This window comes from Rhineura floridana, chromosome 4, assembly GCF_030035675.1.
Source record: "Rhineura floridana isolate rRhiFlo1 chromosome 4, rRhiFlo1.hap2, whole genome shotgun sequence".
In the NCBI taxonomy this organism is placed as follows: domain Eukaryota; kingdom Metazoa; phylum Chordata; class Lepidosauria; order Squamata; family Rhineuridae; genus Rhineura; species Rhineura floridana.
The window spans coordinates 105,439,598-105,455,826 of NC_084483.1; the positions used below are offsets into that span (position 1 = coordinate 105,439,598).

Sequence of the window (16,229 nt, forward strand, 5' to 3'; positions counted from 1 at the left end):
CAGCTGGCCTTATCTATATAGAGGGCCAGCAGACACTTGTAGAGTGTGGGGGTCGAGGAGTTTGTTAGTAGAGAGAAAGAGCTTGTAAATGTATCCTGAAACTTTTCATGTCAGTAAAAGTGACTCTTAAAACCTATGTCTTGTCTGGCTGAGTGATTCAACTGGGATCTAGCCTGTCACTATTCTGTTCTGCATTCTGGGCATCTGCTTGTGCCCGATCCAACATCCAACAATAACTTGTTCAAAAAAACAGAAGGAATAGAAAGAGAGGCAGAGTCACGCTATATGTTAAAAATATATATCCCTGCACAGAAATACAGGAGCATGAGCTTGGTAGCTCCACTGCGAGCATCTGGATTAAAATAAGTGGGGCAAGGAATAAAAGGGACATGGTAGTTGGAATCTTCTACTGATCACCCAATCAAGGAGAAAACAAGGATGAAACTTTTGAAAAGCAAATTGCCAATGTTTCAAGGAGGCACGATGTAGTAGTAATGGGGGACTTCAATTAGCCCAGTATCTGTTGAGAGACAAATTCTGCCAAACACGAAATTCCTGACTTGTATTGAAGATAACTTTCTCCTACAGAAAGTGGAGGAAGCAACTAGAGGATCAGCTATCCTTTACTTGATTCTAACTAACAGAGATGACTTGATGGATGAAGTGGCAGTTACGGGGAAAGTTCTTCATTTTAAAGGAAGGAAACCCTGAAAGTAGCCATATGCGTACCCTGGATTTCAGGAAAGCTGATTTTAATAAACTCAGAGCAATGGTAAGTAAGGTTCCATGGCAAGCAACACTAATGAGAAAAGGAGTCCAAGATGCGTGGGAGTTTCTAAAAAAGAAAACTCTAAAGACACAATGGCAAACAATTCCATCAAGGAATAAAGGGGGAGACAGCAGAAGAAGCTAACGTGGCTTCACAAAAAGATTAGAGATGACTTGAAAATGAAAAAGGACACATACAGGAAGTGGAAGGAGGCCAGACCACAAAGGAAGAGTACAGACAGGTAGCATGGAATTGGGGGGATGGTGTCAGGAAGGCTAAAGCTGAGAATGAGCTGAGATTAGCGAGGGATGCTAAAAGCAACAAAAAAGCTTTCTTCAGGTACATCCAGAGTAAAAGACAAGGAAAAGAAATGGTAATACAGCTACTCAACGAGCATGTTTAAATGATAACAGATGACAAAGAAAAGGCAGAGGTTTGGCTCAGTCTTCTCCCAAAAGAGGGTCTATGACCCACTTGGAAAACATGAAGCTGAAGGGGCAGGATTGCAGCTTGAAGTTGATAGACAAATGGTCACGAAATATCTAAGAACTTTGAACAAGTTCAAATCTGCAGGGCCTGATGAACTGCATCCTAGAGTATTGAAGGAACTGGCTGAAGAACTCTTGGAGCCACTGTCTATTATCTTTGCAAAATCTTAAAGGATGGGTGAAGTGTCAGGTGACTGGAGGAGAACTAATGTCCCTGTGTTCAAAAAGGAGGAACCTGGGAACTACAGACCAATCAGCCTGACATCAATTCTAGAGTAGATAATAAAGCACTCAATCTGTAAGCACCTTGAAAACAATGCAGTGATTACTAGAAGCCGACATGGATTTATCAAGAACAAATCCTGCCAGACTATTCTTATCTCATTTTTTGATCGGGTAACCTCCCTGGTAGACTGTGGGAATGCTGCTGACATAATATATCTCAACTTCAGAAAAGCTTTTGACAAAGTGCCCGGTCCTGGGCTCAGTGCTCTTCAACATTTTTATTAATGACTTGGATGAGGAGGTGCAGGGAATGTTTATCAAATTTGCTGATGATGCAAAATTGGGAGGGATAGCTAATACCCTGGAAGACAGTAAAAAAAAATTCAAAGGGATCTTGATAGGCTGGAGCAGCCTTTCCCAACCAGCGTGCCTCCAGATGTTGTTGGACCACAACTCCCATCTTTCCTGACCATTGGCAATGCTGGCTGAGGCTGATGGGAGTTGTGGTCCAACAACATCTGGAGGCACACTGGTTGGGAAAGGCTGGACTGGAGCATTGAGCTGAAAACAACAGAATGAAATTTAACAGGAATAAGTGCAAAGATGGGAGATACTTGGCTCAGCAATACTACATGCGAGAAGGATCTTGAGATCGTTGTTGATGACAAGCTGAATATGAGCCAACAGAGTGATGTGGCTGCAAAAAAGGAAAGTGCTATTTTAGGCTGCATTAACACAAGTATAGGTTTCAAACTGTATGAAGTATTAGTTCCCCTCTATTCACACTAGTTAGGCCTCATCATGAGTACTGTGTCCAGTTCTGGACATTGCACTTTAAAAAGGATGCAGACCAAACTGGAACAGGTTCAGAGGAGGGCAACAAGGATGATTAGGGGACTGGAAACAAAACCCTCTGAGGAGAGACTGAAAGAACTGGGCATGTTTAACCCTGAGAAGACTGAGGGGAGATTTAATAGCACTCTGCAAGTACTTTCAAGGTTGCCACACTGAGGAGGGCCAGGATCCGTTCTTGATCGTCCCACAGTGCAGGACACAGAATATTGGGCTCACTGCAGGAAATCAGATTTTGGCTGAACATCAGGAAAAACTTCCTAACTGTTAGAGTGGTACAACAATGGAACCAATTACCTAGGGAGGTGGTGGACTTTCCAACACTGGAGGCATTCAAGAGCCAGCTGGACAGCCATCTGTCAGGTATGCTTTAAAGCTGGATTCCTGCATTGAGCAAGGAGGTTGGACTTGATGGCCAACTCTATAATTCTATAACTCTCTGGATGCCTCTGTCAATGTTTTGACTCAGATAGGATATTTGTATTTTATTGGAATACGTGTCTAAATTGTACACTGATTTTTTTAAGTGCTATGATCATAGTACTTAGCATACATCCAATGCCTTGCTTCCAGTTTTGGTTGACATCCTTTATAGAATAAACAGCTGTACAGTAGTTCTTACATACATCAAACTTACAGTACCAGTATTTGCCAACAGGCATATACACATAGTGCTTTCTACAAGGAACTGTCCTTGAAGATGGTCCAGAGGCTACAGCTAGTGTAGAGCGCAGCTGCTAGGCTGGTAAGTGGGCAGCCTGATGGGACTGTGTCCCCAAAGAGGTGCACTGGCTGCCAGTGACCCACCAGGCTCAATTCAAGCTGTTAGTGTACAAAGTCCTCAACGGATTGAGACCTAAGTACCTAGCTGAACTTCTCCAGTATCAACTGTCTCAAGCCCTACGATCAGCAGGGTAGGCCCTATTGTGTTGGTAGTGGTGCTACTGGGTACTGCCCAGTTGGCACTGACCGATGACACAACCTTCTCAGAGGCAGTTCCCCATTTCTGGTCAGCTGCATCTGTCCGCTCACTATGAATGTTCAGAAGGAATTTTAAAATACCCATGTACCCAGGCATTTGATAACTGAAAGGTATTGCTGCTGGCAACCCTGAAATTATTACCTGGAAAGGTATGTGAAGGTTTTACACGTCTTTAGATTTTAATGTTCCTCTAATGGTTTTTATATATTTTAAATATGTTTTACACTTATTTTTAATTGTATTGTTTTATCACTGCGCCACCCTGGGTTCCTTTGGGAAGAAGCGCAGGCCATAAATTTAATAAACAAACAAACAAACAAACAAACAAACACATACACGCATACATACTATAATGTGGGAATACTAGGTTTGAGTTAGGTAAGCTAGATGTGATGGTGGCAAATCTGTGTTTCAATTTGCACATATAGATAATGGGGATGGAGGTTATTTCAACAGGAAAAGTTCAGGGAGATGAGGGATGCTGAACAGTCCACGCGCCCACAACTTACGTCCCTGCAGCCTATCCCCTATCAAGGCATTTTATTCTCTGGGAGGCTTTAATAATGGAAGCAAGCCTTTCTGGGGGGAACATACTTGTTGAAAGGAAGGTAAGCTACTTCATGCAAGTGGGAGGCTATATGCTCCTCACCCATCTACCCCTTTTGCTGTTTAAATCACCCCTTCCCCAGTTTCTAATGAATTGTAGCTGATCCAAGTTTAATCACACAGATCTGCCACCAGCACACCCCTTTTGGCTCTTACAGCAGCAAACCAGTGGATTTGCCTAATTGTCATTTCTCAATGCTGCCATGCAAAAGGGGCAAGTTTGAGCCTATTCTTGGCTCTTCTTTACCTGATGAGGGTTTGTACAGTAGCAATACTCTAGAGACAGTGAGTTTTACCTGAAGGGAAGGAGTGGCTCTTGTTACTCAGTGATGAGTCATCACTGTGATGATTATTGCTATTCTCATTATAATTCTTTTTTAAAAGATATTTATGAGCTCTCCAAAAAGCCTCATCAAACTTCCTTGAGCTGAGGTAAGCTTTAGGAAATAATAGATTAAAAACTTCAACACGCCCTGGGATATTTTGAATGCTCCAGATGTTGTATTAAAGTTTTTTTAAAAATGTGGATCCGAAGTGCTTCCACCTAAAGAAACATGTGCTTTACTTGTCAAATGTTGTATTTGGGATGATACATAACCTCTATTTGAGAACTTAAAGAAAGATGGTTAGCATTCTTTCTGCTCTTTAATGTCACAAAGCATGCCAATGTTTCCAGAGACAATTGGGCAAACTGAAAAATCAGCAGATAAGGAATGATAGTGACTGGACAGTAGACATGTCACTAAATTTAGCCTAGGATTTCCTAAGGCAGCAAACTTAAGTGAACATTCAGATGCACTGATCACTGCACAGAAGGCTGCTTTCAATCCTTCTTCATAGCAGGTGCCTCCATATGGTAGGATGACATGCACCAGTATGCCACACAGAGGAGAGGATTTAGGGTTGTCACTTTTTCATTGGCTTCTGAGCCATTAAACACAGCCTGACATATAGGGATGACAACAAGATTGCTCCACACATCCCATTACGATAGGTATATATACCCTTTATACAAGATAACGTATATGTCTCTAATATATTTATATTATTATTATTTATTAGATTTATATCCCACCCTTCCCCCCAGCAGGAGCCCAGAGCAGCAAACAAAAGCACTAAAAATACTTTAAAACATCATAAAAACAGACCTTAAAACATATTACAGCAAAACATCCTTTAAAAAAAAGCTGTAAAAACATATTAAAAAGCAATTCCAACACAGATACAGACTGGGATAGGGTCTCTACCTAAAAGGCTTGTTGAAAGAGGAAGGACTTCGGTAGGCACTGAAAAGATAACAGAGGTGGCGCTTGTCTAATATTTAAGGGAAGGGAATTCCAAAGGGTAGGTACCACTACACTATGGGTCTGCTTCCTATGTTGTGCGGAATGGATCTCCTCATAAGATGGTACTTGCAGGAGGCCCTCACCTGCAGAGTGCAGTGATTGACTGGGTATATAAGGGGTAAGAAAGTCTTTCGGGTATCCTGGTTCCAAGCTGTATAGGGCTTTGTACACAAAACCAGCACCTTGAACTTAGCCTGGTAGGTAATAGGTAGCCAATGCAATTCATTCAGCAGCGGGGTGACATGTTGGCAATACCCTGCCCCAGTGAGCAGTCGCACCGCCACATTTTGCACCAGCTGTATCTTCCAGACCAACCTAAAGGACAGCCCCACATAGAGCGCATTACAGTAATCCAGACTGGAGGTTACTAGGGCATGGACAACAGTGATCAGCCTGTCCTGGTCCAGAAATGGCTGCAGCTGTCTGAGCCACGGAGGTCACCTGGGCCTCTAGCGACAAAAATGGATTCAGGAGCACCCCCAGACTATGGACCTGTTCTTTCAGAGGGAGTACGACCCCATTCAGAGCAGGCAACTGACCAATTATCCACACTGGGAAACCACCAACCCACAGCATCTCCGTCTTGCTAGGATTCAGACTCAGTTTATTGGCCCTCATCCAGCCCATCACCGAGTCCAAGCAGTGGTCCAGGGCTTGCATGGCCTCTCCTGATTCAATGTTACAGGGAAATAGAGCTGGGTATTGTCAGCATAGGATCCTCTGTGGCGCAGAGTGGTAAGCGGCGGTAACACAGCAGAAGCTCTGCTCACGGCCGGAGTTCGATTCCGATGGAAGGAGGAAGTCGAATCTCTGGTAAAAGGGGTCGAGGTCCACTCAGCCTTCCATCCATCCGTGGTTGGTAAAATGAGTACCCGGCATATGCTGGGGGATAAAGAAAGGCCGGGGAAGGAACTGGCATTCCCACCCCATATATACGGTCTGCCCAGTAAACGTTGCAAGACGTCACCCTAAGAGTCGGAAACGACTCGCACTATAAGTTTGGGGACACCTTTACCTTTTTTATTGTCAGCATACTGCTGACACTTGCCCCAAATCTAATGACAGCTCTCAAGGGCTTCATATAGATGTTAAATAGCATGGGGGACAAGATGGTACCCTGCGGCACCCCACAGCATAACTGCCAGGGGGACAAAAGACAATCATCCAATGCCACTCTCTGAAAATGACCCTGGAGATAGGATTAGAACCACTGTAAAAGAGTGAGTCCAATACCCATTTCACCAAGTCAGCCCAGAAAGGTACCATGGTGAATGGTATCAAAAGCCGCCAAGAGTTCAAGTAAGAATAACAGGGTTGCATGCCCTGTCCTTCTCCTGATAGAGGTCATCCATCAGGGTGACCAAGGACGATTCAGTCCCATAACCAGGCCTGAACCCAGACTGGAATGGGTCAAGATAACCTGTTTCCTCCAAGAGTACTTGCAATTGCTGCACCACAACCCTCTCAATCACCTTCCCTAAAAAGGGGGTATTTGTGACCGGGCGGTAGTTGTCACAAATCAATTATATTTGCCATGTAGATATCTAAAATAGTTTTGATATGACAGCCACTCAAACTTCTGTTTGAAATACTGGAGAGCTCTTGCCAATCTGTGTAGACCAGGAATGGGGGACCAGTGGTCCTTCCGATGTTGCTGGACTGCGATCCCCATCAATCTTGACCATTGGCCATGCTGGCTGAGGCTGATGGGAGCTGGGAGTCCAGCAACATCTGGAGGGCCACAGGTTCCCTACCCTCAGTGCAGACAAAATTGAGCTAGAAGAACTAATGGTCTGGCCAGTATGAGGCTGCTTCATATGCTCCTAATGCATGCAGAAACTTTCCTGGAAATTTCCTGGAAATTACAGCGGGCTAGATGAAGCCTACAAGCTGTAGCAACTCAATACTGACAAGATAGAGGCACTATAGGTAGACAGGTCCCAGGCCCTTGTTAGTCAATTTGCCTGTTGTGGATGGGTTGCTCTCCTTTTGAAGGAATAGGGGATGCTCCTCAATCCAGCACTGTAGCCTCCATGGCAAGCAGTGTCTTCTGCCAGCTTCGGCTAGTGTGTCAGCTACAGGTCAAGGTGTTGTACTATCATACAAAACTACCAGGGATTTGATACATTTCTGTTGAATTTCTTTCCTCCCAAATATAGCTGGCACCAACTGTTACAACGTTTCAGTACCAGCTGAAGGCTAACCTATTAGCCTAGGCCTTTGAATGAGTCTGGTGGCCTTTTGAGTTTGCTTAGAAGTTTTGTTTTTTATTGTGTTACATTTATTTTGCCATTTTATGATGTTTCTATTTTCAGGTTTGTTGTAACCCACTTTTACTAATGAAGGGCAGGTAAGAAATATGTTAAATCAGTAAATAAGCATAGTGTTGGTAAAGCTGCACATGCAATTTTAGTTTATTGCATGTATGTAACATGTATTTTAATTTCCCAGCCTTTATACTAAAAAAATTCTCAGAGCAAATAAATAATGTTGTGCAACTTTAAATCTATGAGATCAACTTCATTAAGAATACAAGTTATTTTGCAAAAGCCCTAAAGGTTATTTTTCTTAAAATTGACACTGGCACATTACTGATCTAATCCCTACTCACTGTTGGCCTTGTTTGTTTCCTGTATTAGCTTAAACTATACAGAAGAGTCCACAGATATTTTTGGATTATTTGAATAGGATCTGCAGGGGATGAGGGCTAATTTTGATGGATTGCCCCTGGAGGCTGAAAAATCTAGATAGGTTTTTTTATGTCTTTGCGAAGGTTTCCTGCAGCATTAGCCAGAGGTCCTACCAGGGCCCTAGTTGCTGCCTAGAATGAGACAGATATATCCTTGACGAAATGGTAAAGCCATGTTGGCTCTTTGGTATTCAGAGGAGCTGAGAATAATGAAGGATCAGGCTTACAATCATAGCACATATTCCAGAGAAATTGTTGCAAACATGATTGAACAAAGGTGAGAAGACATCTTCAGGTATGTATACTGGGGGGTGATAGTCCTGAAGAAATCTTATTTCCCTACCACCTTTGCGCCCACATAATACCAGCCAGCAGAGGTGTTTCAGATGGTGAAGATTCATCTTCAGGGAAGTCTGGCAGTGCAGATGAAGACCTGTGACCAATTTCCTTTACATTTTGCAGATGTCCACAATGACTTAAATACCATAATTTTAACAGAATCCGAGATGGATGTAGCTGACGTATCATCTAACCATTTTGTTATGGGTACATTCAACTTGTGCAGTCTGGGGATGAGGTTAAGCTGCTTGAAGGTTTGAGGTGTACAACCTAGTTTCTGGATTCATGCAGAAAGATTATTTAAAGCTTTCAATACTATCAATTATAGTATCCTTTTGGGTCACTTTGCCAGGTTGTGCTTAGGAGGCAGTGTTATGGCAGTTATGGACCTTCCTGGAGGGTTCCCAGAAGGAGGTGCTTTCTCTTCCACATAAGAAGAGCCCTGCTGGACCCATCTAGCCCAGCATCCTGCTCTCACAGTACCATACATACTGACTGAATTGGTCCTAATGCACTGGCAAAGTGCTGGTGTTAATCTTTAAAGCTCTAAATAGTTATTGAAGGACCATCTTCACCTAAACGAATGCCCGTGCTCTAAGGTCATTGTCAGAGGTCCTCGTTCTGCTGCTCTGGGCTCCTTCTGGGAGGAAGGGCAGGATATAAATTTAATAAATAAGATAAAATAAAAATAAAATAAAACTAATTTTCCTGCCTATAAGATATATCAGGTTGGAGGGCATGACGGACAGGACCATCTCTTTGGAGGTCCCTTGTTTATGGAACTCCCTTCCTACTGAATTACAGTGCAGGCCTTCAAATGAACCATAAACACTCATATGTATCTGGTCATTGTTTTACATTGTTTCATACTATCTCGGAATTGGCTTTAAAATTGTTGTTTGTTTAGAATGTCATTTTACTATGTATTTTATGTAAGTCGCCATGTGAGAGCTATGTCCCAAAAAGCAGTCTAAAAAGCATTCCTTACTTTCTTAAAGAAGGTAAGTAAGTAAATAAAAGAAACAGAGTGATCCAAGGGGGCTGAAGGAGAGAAGGCCAAAGGTGGCAGAAGAACCACAATATACAAGCCCTACTGAGCTTCTGCTGGTAAGGCAGTAGGGCCATATCACTCTTTTTTGATATCCCATTCTGGGACCCCCCCCCTCCTAAGCAGTTTCTTCCCACTGATTCCTGTAGGGAAATAAACTACACCAGTTCCAGGGCTGGCATAGCTTGACCTCTGTTCTGGGGAGTTATTGGGAAACAGAAGGGATTTGGAACCATAGTCTGTCTCAACATGCCACTTCTTTGTCCACTCCACTGTCAGAGAAACACCACCTTTTTGTATCCCAGAGGAGCCTTGCAAGGTCAGATCTCCCACTCCAAGGGTGGACATCTCTGTCTGCCCTTGGAGAAGAAGATCTGAAAACTATGGCCCCTGGAACGCCCCTCAAGGGACTGCAGGAATGCAGCCTTATGCTATAATTATTTGGCAAGATCCAGTTGTGTCATCAGATGCAAAGCCATTCCCATTCCTCCTCTCCTCCCTGCAGCCCCGCCACACCCTGACAATCTAGTCCAGGGCATCTCTTACGTCTCAGTAGCAGATTTTGGGAAAGGAGAGAGGAGAGGAAGGGTAAATCCTTCTTGAGTAAGCAGACGCCTGTTGCACAAATGGGCCACCACAACTGGATATAATCTATAATACTAATACTAATTATTGTTGTTTTTAATATCCTGCTCTTCTACTAAAAGTACCCAAAGCAGTAGTTTAACATAATTTTAAAGCCTATAATGTTATCATTAAACAGTACAAATACAATTCACTAATAGGCAAAAAAACCTTGCGGTTTAAGAATGTACCTATAGCCCACAGATATTTCTATCAAACTGTAAAAAGCAGGGAAATTGGGCAGCTATAGTGAATGCACCAGGGGAGCAGGAGACCTGACCTCCTCTCTGAGATACTGTACTGCCCTACAAATTTGTCAAAATGCAAACACCATTTGGGTTGGTCTTTCACAACCCACTTCCTGTGTAGCTTGGAAGAATTTGGTAACGTGTCTCTGAGCACAATAAGGAGGAGGAAGGGAGAGGAAAGCCAGGTCTGATCATTTGCATGCTTATTGATTTCAATGGGATTTACTCCTATGTAATCATGGTTAGGATAGGTAAAACTGACCATGGGGGAGGGGCAGCGAGAGGAGAGGGAAGGAGAAAGGGAGAGGAGAGCAGAAGGAGGGGGAAGGAGGGGATTGGAGGGGAAGGGGCAAAGGAAGGGGCAGGGGAGGGCAGGTTTGATCATTTGCATGTTTATTGAGGTAAAAGGCGGGAATTGGAGGGGGAGGGAAGGGGCAAGAGGGAAAGAATAGAAGGGAGGGTGGGTTTGATCATTTGCATACTTTTTCAGTTTGATGGGATTTATTTCTGTGCAATCATGTTTGAAAATGGAAATGGATTGCCTTCAAGTCGATCCCAACTTATGGCGACCCTATGAATAGAGTTTTCATGGCAAACAGTATTCAGAGGTGCTTTTACCATTGCCTTCTTCTGAGGCTGAGAGGCAGTGACTGACCTAAGGTCACCCAGTGAGCTTCATGGCTGTGTGGGGATTCAAATCCTGGTCTACCAGGTCGTAGTCCAACACTGACCTGGAGGAGGGAGGAGCAGGGAGGGGAGGACATTGGATGGGTGGGCACTGGGCAGAGGGGAAGCCCCTCACCTTTCCAAAAGGAAAATATTGTGAACAGTATCATTGCTTTTCAGGGTTCCCCCAACTTTTTATTCTACAGCAGGCACATGTAGCACACAAATTTAAACCAAAGTTGTCCCTGGCCACATCCACACCAGACCTTTATTTTACTTTATACAGTCATGGCTTCCCCCAAAGAATCCTGGGAAGTGTAGTTAGTGAAAGGTGCTGAGAGTTGCTAGGAGATGCCCTGTTCCCCTCACAGAGCTTCAATCAGAGCGGCTGACTGTCAAACCACTCTGGCCACTGGACCTCTGTCAGAAGAACAGCAGTCTCCTCTCAGCACCCTTCACAAACTACACTTCCCAGGATTCTCTGAGGGAAGCCATGACTGTCTCACATGAAATCAAAGTCTGGTGTGGGTGTGGCCCCCTGATTGGACAAGCCCAGCAGCTGTGAGTCTGGCTTTTAGAACACTGACAGTTGGTTCTTACTGAGCATGCCTGACATTATCATTCAGTTCAATGTAAACTTTCTTAAATTAATTAAAAATCAGCCAGGCATTTTTTTTAACTTTTAAACTGCAGAGGATGAAGGTCAGAGTATGCGGCAAGGTCAGTATTAGCATTATAGGTCCTCTGTGAACATGGCTGATTTTTAATGAATTTCAACAGATTATGGGAATCAGAGAAAAAAGTCCAAAAGGGGTCTGGTTTTTCTCTCTCTCTCTTTAGACTTTGAACTCTCAATTCTTTCTGACTCTTTTGTTTATCACCATGAAAATTGAGAGGATTGTTAAGGAAGCATTTCTGAGTTTAGGACTATAAGTTTTGTAAGGTTTTGTTTTGAAATGAGCTTATGGGAAGCATCAGAATGGCATGGGGGTATTTTCAATTTAATATTGCGGAAAGTGAAAAATCCACACTGGCTATAGTAAACAGCCACTCTTGTGGCTGTATAATTTAAATAGAAATATTAAGTTCTTTTGACAGTACTTTATTCGTTCATCCTCACAACAGCTCTGACAAACCAATCTTATCCCCTTTAAATACAGATAAATATAGAGATAAAGTACTGAGTTGTCAGTCATTTAACCTAAAATAAATGAGCTCACACTGACAGGACGCCCATCTAACATCAGGCTTTATCCTATATTTTGTAGTGGGAAAAAATCCCAATTATAAACAATTGGTAAGAAAAAGGAGCAAAAGTGTTAAAATCTAATAGATGTAAGAAGTAAGTAAACTATGGTCATGTGTTGGTCTTTTTATGGCATAGATCATTAAATTACTGCTGGTGCTACCACTTTTGCTTTCCTGGGTTTTCAGAGGACTATGATCCTGATTTGATTACAGTCCTTCAAGCATTTAATGAGCATGGGAATCTATAATCTGCCTAGAGGAAAAGCTGTGCCAGGATGCACTTTCCTGAGTTCTGCAATGTACAAACACAAAAAAGAAACGCAAACACAGCTGCTTCGAAAAAGCTTGCAGGGATTTTTTTTTAAAAAGGGATGAATTTAAAAGTAGGTGAAATAATTCAACTGCTAAGATTAGTCCAAAACTATCTTGATCCATTCTTCTTTAATCAGCAACACTTTACTTTCAACTTTAAAGGATGTCAATTTACATACTGTTAGAACATTTTTTACCACTACCATAAAACAATTAGTTTAACTAATTCCATAATGGATTTCCCATATCTGCTTTCCCTCTTTGGTTTAAGCTATTCTGGACTGACATACCAGAAAATAATTCTCAGTCAAGAATTTATGGGCCAATGTAGCGAAAAAATTACTTGCAGTACTAACTGAGGAAAGACAGCTTGTTATACAGCCACAAGAGTGGCTGTATACTATAGTTGGCATGGATTTTTCGCATTCCGCAATGTTAAATTGAAAATACCCCCCATGCCATTCTGAGCCTTCCCATAAGTTCATTTCAAAACAAAACCTTACAAAACCTATAGTTCTGAACTCAGAAACACTTCCTTAACAACCCTCTCAATTTTCATGGTGATACACAAAACAGTCAGAGAGAATTGGCAGTTCAAAGTGTAAAAAGAGAGAGAGAGAAACCCAGAGCCCTTTTGGACTTTTTTTGGTCCGAGCTCTCATATCTGTTGAAATCAATTAAAAATCAGTCATGTTCACAGAGTACCTGGGATCCTATTACTGACCTTGCCCCATCCTCTGACCTTCATCTTCTGCAGTTTAAAAGTTTAAAATATGCCTGCCTGTTTTTTAATTAATTCAAGAAATGTTGCCATGAACTCAATGATAATGTCAGGCATGCTCAGTAAGAACCAACTGTCAGTGTTCTAAAACCCAGACTCACAGCTGCTGGGCTTGCCGAATCAGGGGGCCACAACCACACAAGATCTTTATTTCACTTGAGACAGTCATCTTCCCCCAAAGAATCCTGGGAAGCGTAGTATGTGAACGGTGCTGAGACAAGACTCCTATTACGCTGACAGAGCTCCACTGGCCAGAGTGGTTTGACAGTCAGCAGCTCTGATTAAAGCTCTGTGAGGGGAACAGGGCATCTCCTAGCAACTCTCAGAACCCTTCATTAACTACACTTCCCAGGATTCTTTGGGGGAGACCATGACTATCTAAAGTGGAATAAATATCTGCTGTGGATGTGGCCAGGGACAGCTTTGGTTTAAATTTGTGTGGGAGGCTATATGTGTCTGCTGTAGAATAAAAAGTTGGGGGAACCCTGAAAAAGAATGATACTGTTCACAATATTTTCCTTTTGGAAAGGAAAGGGGCTTTCCCTCTGCCCAGTGCCCACCCATCCAACCTCCTCCAATCCCCCTCCCCTCCCCATTCCTCCCCTCCCTGTCCCACCCCCAGGTCCTGGGAGTCCAGGGTTCAAATCTCCACATAGCCATGAAGCTCATGGGATGACCTTGGGCCAGTCACTGCCTCTCAGCCTCAAAGGAACACAATGGTAAACCAACTCTGAATACCAGTTACCATGAAAACCTTATTCATAGGGTCACCGTAAGTAGGAATCAACTTGAAGGCAGTCCATTTCATTGTAAAGCATGATTGCATGGGAGTAAATCCCAATGAACTCAATAAGCATGCAAATGATCAAACCTGCCATCTCCTCCCCCTCCCATCACCTCCCTTTTGCCCGTTCCCTTCCCCTTCCTTCACTACTCCTTCCCCCTTTCCAATCCTCTCCTTCCCCCTCCCCTTCCCTCCTTCCGCCTCCCACTCTGTCTGCTCCCCTCCCCCCGCGGGTCCCCCTTCCCTCTACTCTCTCCTCCCCCATGGTCAGTTTTATCTATCCTAGCCATGAGTGCACAGGGGTAAATCCCCCTGAACTCAATAAGCATGCAAATGATCAGATCTGCCTTTCCCCTCCTTCTCCTCTCCTCTCCGTCCATCTCCCTTCTTCCTCTCCTCCCCTCTTCTTCCTTCCCTGCCCACTCAAGGCTTCCCTCCCCATGGTCAGTTTTACATACCCTAAGCATGACTGCATAGGAGTAAATCCCACTGAACTCAATAAACATGCAAATGATCAAACCTGCCCTACTCCTTCCCCTCCTGCCTGCTACCCTCCCCCTCCTCCCCTCCCCATCCCCTGTGGTCAGTTTCACCTATCCTAAGCATGACTGCAGGGGAGTAAATCCCACTGAACTCAATAAGCATGCAAATGGTCAATCCTTCTGAGCAAACTTGCACAGGATTCCATTTCTTACCTCCCAGATTAAAAAGCAGAGAAATTCACGAATAGGCAAAAAACCTTGCGGTTTAAGAACGTACCTATAGCAACAAATATTTTTATCAAACATTAAAAAGCAAGGAAATTGGGCAGCTATAGTGAATGCACCAGGGGAGCAGGAGACCTGACCTCCTCTCTGAGATATTGTACTGCCCTACAAATTTGTCAAAATGCAAACACCATTTGTGTTGGTCTTTCACAGTCCAATCCACTTCCTGTGTAGCTTGGAGGAATTTGGTAACATGTGCCTCTGAGCATATGGTAGCAGCCCATAGAACAGAAACAACTCATGTACTGTGCTGATCTTGTTTTAGCAGAGAGGAAGCAACAATATTAAAACAGTTGATCTAGTTCAGATAGTCACTTTAAATATGTTTGATTTATTTTGCAATTTTAGTTAAGTTTCCTATAGTAAACCTTTTTTACTGTTTTGCTTCTGTTTCTGTGAATATGTGAAGTACAGCAATACTTTGCAACACTAAAAAAAGCTCCAAAAACAATTGTGGAATAATGGCACTGACTGTGCAGAAAAGTTTCCAATGGACATGAGGAGTATCTCATTTTGCACAAGATAAAACAGTAGGAGGTGAAATATATTCTAGCAAAATTCTTGGTATGCTCTGTTTTTAATTGACCATGCCCACCTTTCCTTAAGTGGAGTAGTTTAAGCATAGCAGGCTGAAAACATGCGTCTTGGGCAGGCTAAGTTTGTTTTTTCCAACAGCTAGAGTAATTGCTTAAGTAGCAAGGTAATCAGCCTGATTTTACATCAAACTGCAGTTTCAGATTCAGCTGTTAATGCACCCAAAATAGAAATAGAACGTAACCTCCAGTTTGAAACACAAAAGGCTGTCTTCACCATCATATGACATTGACCGATAAAAAGGCTTTGAAGTTAATAAAAATAAATTTGACACAGATTTCTAGGATGAATAATTGGAGGAATATAATTTTCTAGGAAGAAACAGTAGTAACACAGAAAAGAAGAAAAGTAAGAAGAACCCCATCTTTGGAGACGGCAGATGTTGCCACCACTCTGAGGCACGTCGCCAAATTCTTCCAAGCTACACAGGAGGTGGATTGAACTGTGAAAGGCCAACCCAAATTATGTTTGCATTTTGACAAGTTTGTAAGGCAGTACAATAGCTCAGGGAGGTCAGGTCTCCTGCTCTCCTGGTGCATTCACTATAGCTGCCCAATGTCTCTGCTTTTTAACGTTTGATAGAAATATCTGTTGGCTATAGGTATGTTCTTAAACCGCAAGGGTTTTTGCCTATTAGAGAATAAATATAAACAATGCTTTCATCCAGGCACATAATTAGCATGGAAAACCAACAAACAAAACCTTTATATATATATAAATAAGAACACCTCCAATCTAGAGCCTCTGTTGAGCATGATATGGGGTGCTGGTGCACATATGGCATTCTGGGTGAGACCCCTGCCTACAACAGAGGAAATTATGTGCATATGATGGTGATGAGCAAAGTTGTTCCCTAGATCT

The 16,229-nt window shown here is 42.9% G+C and overlaps 1 protein-coding gene across 6 annotated transcripts in view; it reads right to left on the bottom strand.

Annotated features, from left to right (window-relative positions):
• AHI1 (Abelson helper integration site 1) overlaps nucleotides 1-16,229 on the bottom strand; it is a 138,729-nt gene that overhangs the window by 15,379 nt on the left and 107,121 nt on the right. The window lies entirely within an intron of this gene.